Source organism: Cajanus cajan, chromosome 4 (assembly GCF_000230855.2).
Source record: "Cajanus cajan strain Asha chromosome 4, NIPB_CcT2T_4, whole genome shotgun sequence".
NCBI lineage: Eukaryota > Viridiplantae > Streptophyta > Magnoliopsida > Fabales > Fabaceae > Cajanus > Cajanus cajan.
This window is the reverse complement of record NC_138520.1, coordinates 10,954,866-10,960,865: the sequence shown is the minus strand read 5'-3', so window position 1 is coordinate 10,960,865 and position 6,000 is coordinate 10,954,866.

The window sequence follows — 6,000 nt, the reverse complement described above, 5'->3', positions numbered from 1 at the left end:
TATCTTAATTTTTAATTTTTAATTTAATAAAGTCTTAATAGTGTCTTTAGTCTCTGACTTTTACAACCGTAAATTTCCCTCCCTACATTTTGAAATATCTAGACTTTAGTTCCTAAAATCATAATTTTTCATCCCTTATAATATTACTAAAAATTGAGTATTTCAAAAATGAAAACTTGTTGTTTTAAAAGCTACTTACTAATAGTACCAAAGATGAAAACTCACTACACACACAATAAAAATGAATATGATTAACAAATTTTAAAAATAATTGAACATGAGAAATGGAAAATTCTTATTTTCAAGGAATTATAAAAACAAAGTGATCGATTCACTATCTCAAACTTGAGACAAGAAGTCCAACAATGGGATCTAAAAACTTCACTCCAAGAATAGACTCACTTACATAGAGATGAAAATCTATGGTTAACAAATGTAAGCAAGACTCAATACATAAATGGATCAAGTATCAAAACATACGCAATGCAAAAAGTTAACTTATTTAGAGGCTAAGGGTCTTACAACATGTAGTCATTATAAACATGGGAAAAAACTTAACCCATTTTTTAGTCCCAAAAGAAATATCCAGTTATCATTTATTCCTTGATCAACTGATCATATAGTTTCTTAACTTGAGCATCAATCACCTCATAGCCTTCTCAATACTATCTTTGGTCACCAATTTTTTTCCTTTCCCCAAATCTAAGGTTGCTCCACTCGGATGCATATCAAATTGAAGCACAAAAAAGGAAAATAATGTTTGCACGAAAATGAAAACAAGATTTAAGTTGAAAATAGAAATTAAAGCATTTATACCTTTTTGCTTGTTGTTCCCTCATTCTATATAAAACCCTCCCTTATGTAAAATGGTTTCTAACAGAGGATTCAATCAAAGATAAAAAAAAAAACACCACCATGAACAACATCTAAAAGAAAGTAATGACCTATTTGGGATTCTATCTAAACCCTAGACACATTAGGCAACACAACCTTCACTTCATAAAGAAACAATTGGAAGCATCTCAACGGAATCAACGAAAAAAATAAATAGAAATGGAAGTGATTCCATGTTCAAAACTCACCTTAAATGGATATGAATAAAAACGAGTGAACGTAACTAATCAATTGAATGTGAAGAGTAGAGAGTTCAAAGAACTAGGTTTTTCATTGTTGAACGAAAGAGGAATGGAGGTTCTCATGAGGTGAGTGAGACGGTTTCTTATTCTTTTAATTAATTTATTTATTTTTATTTATTCTTCTATAAAAAAATATTCATAATAAAAAAATCTTTGACCACTTGAAATCATGAAAAAAAATATTAAAATATTATGACAATTTAAAACCGTAAAAAATGTAACAATTTTGTAGCGTTTAAGAAAATTGTCACAATTATTATATTTTGTGGTGGTTTGATTTAAACCCCAAAAATAAAATGTTACTAAACGCACTATCTTTTGTAGTGATAGAATAATGAAAGCTAAGTGATGTGACACCCTTCTACCCCATAATAGATAAGTAACAACAATAAGAATAATTCAATAAATATAACATCAAGAAGGGTCCACATATTTTAATAAAAACTCATAGGTTCACAAGTCTTGAAATAAATAGAAATAATAATAATAATAATAATAAAGTTTTACTCTTAAAAGAAAATTATCAAGGTCTCTAAAGAAAAATGAAAGGGATCCAAAATTTACAAATATAAGGTGAATATAAAACTCCTAAAAATAAGTCTCCTCAAACGACAAATAACAATTCATAACTAAAGCATCCTAAATTCATGCCCCAATGTCACATCCTATCAGAGCAGAACCCTTTCTATTTAGAACTCAACACTATGAGTGCCTTCATCTTCACCTAAAAGAAAACCACATAAAAACAGGACGGTGAGAGATAGATAACATCATATATGAACATAGAGCTACCCAATTCCCACCCCACACCGTGCACCAAAATATCATCATTAACTATAAACAACAAATACATCTCATATAATTACCAAACATCATTTTTTTTCAATCATACAAGCTTTCATACACATGCTCACTATATGCTCATACACATCTCCTCTCCTAAGAGTCTCAACTTGGCACTCCGCACAATGGGCGTACCTCGTCAATTCCCTTAGTTGTTGCCAATGCGGGCATACCGTTCTCACACCCTCCCAGGGCCGGTATGTTGCACGGTTAAACACCCAGCGGCCCGTGCAAAGGCAATCCACCCACCGTTAAACCCTCTGTGGCCAGTGAGCTGCGCAGTTAAACACCCAACGGCCCACGCATGGAATGCCTCCCGTCATGGTCCCCCCTGTCTCAACCCCTCTCTGGGCCCAGGGTCCAATGCAATATAGCCACGTCTGGCTTCTCAAGCACCACACGCAACTCATAAGTCTCATGCAACTCATGCATCCCACGTAACTCATAATTAATGCATCTCCATTATATAACATCATCACATGTCAATAACAATCCATGCAATATCATCCTCACATGCTAGGTACCTATCATTAAGTTATCAACATCATAGACCACAAATTTCACATAATTCTTCACACACATCACAATATCTATGACATTCAGTTAATAATTTAACCATAACTCGAGATATACATATCCTTTCTAAGTGATCCCAACTCCATTAGAATCCTAACATCAATATCTACAACTTTCATGAAGAACACAAATCCTAATAAAGTCGTTTAGGTTAAAAATTGATGTTGTGGTTCGCACACAGATTGGAAGGCTCAAATTGCAACTCACATAACTTGATCAAATATTAATATTTTTACACGATTCTTGTGTCTAAATGGTAGCCCAGATGTCTAGTTTCTAACAAAACAAACAGCACTCGATTTGGATAACTACACAGAAAGATATCGCAAAATTACAAACATATGTCGGGGTCCCGACGCCCGACGCCCGACTCCCAAAACTGGCGCTGAGCGCCCAAATCTCTGCCCAGACTCCCCTCTGTGAAATTAAACCTGCGTTTTACGAGTTTCAACAAGGTTTTTACCAATTTTCACTACTTCTACACCCCGTTGGTTCAGTTTAACTCCATTTATATTCTTCATACGTTCCAAATCAATCCATACACATCTCAAGCCTCAAAAATTGGTTTCCATTGGTTTTACAAAAAAAAATCTAAACTCTTCTTAACACATAAAATTCAAGTCATCAAGTTTAAGGATAAAGAATTAACAAGAAAGCCCCAATGGAATTCAAAGACAATTCAAGAAATAAGTTCTTCCAAATGAATTAAGAATTTAGAACATCGATTGCACAGATAATCGTTCAGAATTTTAAATAGAGTTCCTAGAGGGACTTAGGGATTGCCCTCACTACCCGAACACCCCTATATTCACATATGAAGAAACCCATCTCCCCCGTACCTGGATGAGCAGAAGATGAATGGTCTTAGTGTGATCTAAGATCGTTCCTGAGTACTCTTCCTTAGAGCTCTTTGTTTCTCCTCTTTTTTTCCCTAACCCTTTAGAACGCAAATGAGGCAGATAGGGTTAAACCACCTGACTCTTTTCTTAAAATTAATCCATTGGACTGGGTCAACCCAACCCATTTTCCTTCTCTTCTAACCTACTTCTAATTTTCCTCAAAATAATTAAATAAAATAAATACATGTATATTATAAAATATTTTTTCTCTATAATAATAATATATTTCTGACCCTAAATATAATAATATAATTTCAATAACAAAATATCATATAAAATCAACCTTCTCTTAAAACATATAAATATTTATTTAAAATGCTAATAAAAATACTTATTTAATACGTACAAAATAATTGTCCAAAATAATAATTATTTAAAACGTACAAAATAATATTCCTCTATAATTATTAAAATAATTATGACCAAATACCATCTAATAATAATAATAATAATAATAATAATAATAATAACCTTTTTGAAAATTGGGGTGTTACAATGTGATGCATGTGACTTATTTAATAGTGTTAGTATATTTGTTTTAAGTCTTATCACAAAGAAGTTTGAGATGGAGATTAATTTATTAAGGTTAATGTCATTCTACATTTTTATTAAATAATTAAAAATAATAAATTATTAATTGCAATATTATAATGTGATCTACTTAAGTTAAAACAATGATCGGAAAACAAAGAACACATCAAGTTCAACATTATGGTCTTTTTAATGAGTTTTATATTGCAAATCGCGCATTAGGACATAGGGGTTTAACTCCAAAACAAATACATCAACCTTTAAACAAAGAATGAACCAATTGATTTGAATGGTGCATGTTATGTTATCACCATGAACATTCAAAGATTGGTAACTTATATGATATATAAGTCTCCAACCTTAAATGTTAAGTCATTCAATCCAACATATGCACAATCTAATAAGTCTATCGGGACTTCTAGTTATTGCATCACAAAATGTAAAGCATCAACGATGAATGTAATTAAAACATAAACGAACAAATTAGCAAATAATTTTAATCGGATGATAAATTTTATTATAAATTGAAATGTTTTGATGGAAAAATATATGATAAGTAACAAATGTTAAGTGACATACAAGTTTTGACAATTGATGAGAAGTGTAACATGATCATCAACAAGTAAAATGTTTTGAATCTATTTATTAATGTTTATTGAAATGGATATATTGGGAGTTGAATATCTATAGTGTTACGAGTTCCTCTACAACAACAAATACGATAAGTGATTATTGTTTGGGATACATTCTTATATGTGAATTTAATCCTTGATTAAAATGATGTTTATATTGGGTTACATTGACGTGTTATATTTGTGATGTATTTTGCAATCTTGTGCAATACTTTATGTAGGGCACCTTGTGGACTAATACAAAGTAGTTTTTTTTTTTAAACTTATTAGGTAATTTACTCTCACAAATCTAATATCAAGCTTGTTATACAATTTTAATGGATTGAATTTCACAACTAATCAATTACATCTTAGAGTCGTGTATTCATGTTCATTGATTTGTCATTTCTATCGATTGAAACTTATAAGTAATTGATTAAAAATATAATCAAGTATTCATGATTTGCCATTTTAATCGATTGAATTTCAAAATTAATTGATTAAATCTTAGGATCATGTATTCATGCTCACAATTTTTCATTTCAATTAATTAAAACTCTTAAGTAATAGATTGTAGCATATAACAGTGTTTTCATGATCTATTACGTGTCATTTTAATTGATTTTAACTACAAAGTAATCAATTGAATCATTTAGACACGTGATCCATGATTAATTATTTAATCGATTGAATCATTTTGCACTAGAAATTTTATATGAATATGATTCCAATTAATAACTAAGTATTACACTTATTAAGTACAATTTGCACTTCAGCTAATGCCTCAGGGTAGTTCAATTTGATAATAATCAATTACACATTGATTTTGGTGTCAGTGTTTGTTTCAACATTATCTTGTATACTCACAAGATGTAGAGATTTTACTGTGATCACTCTTTCTTCATTTTCTCTAAGAGTCAATTATTTTTTAAATATTTTATTTAATTGATTGTAAAATTAGTTATAATTGATTAAAGAGAAATGTTACTCCCTTCGAACAAAAAAAATTGAAAAATCCTCTAAACTACTAAAAAGTGACATGTTATTTTTTAAATAGAAAATATTATTTAATTTTAATCTTTTAACATTTTTTCTTTTCCAAACTTACCCCTTACACTTAGCTACTTAACCCAAAAGACAAACTTCTAAATATTATGAATACTTTGTTGCGATGCAAATGAGGTTGTTATACTCTGACAACATGAAAATGCATATGTTATGGATGGACAACACCATGGATTTTGGGAACTAGCGACACTGTGAGATTATGATAATGACATTTAACACTATTTCACATAGTAAAATTAGTTTATTATTTTATTTTACATGTTGTAATTAGTTTTACTTATTGACATGGGTGAGTTGTAGTGTTAAATAAGAAAATTGTAAGCCAATATAAACATA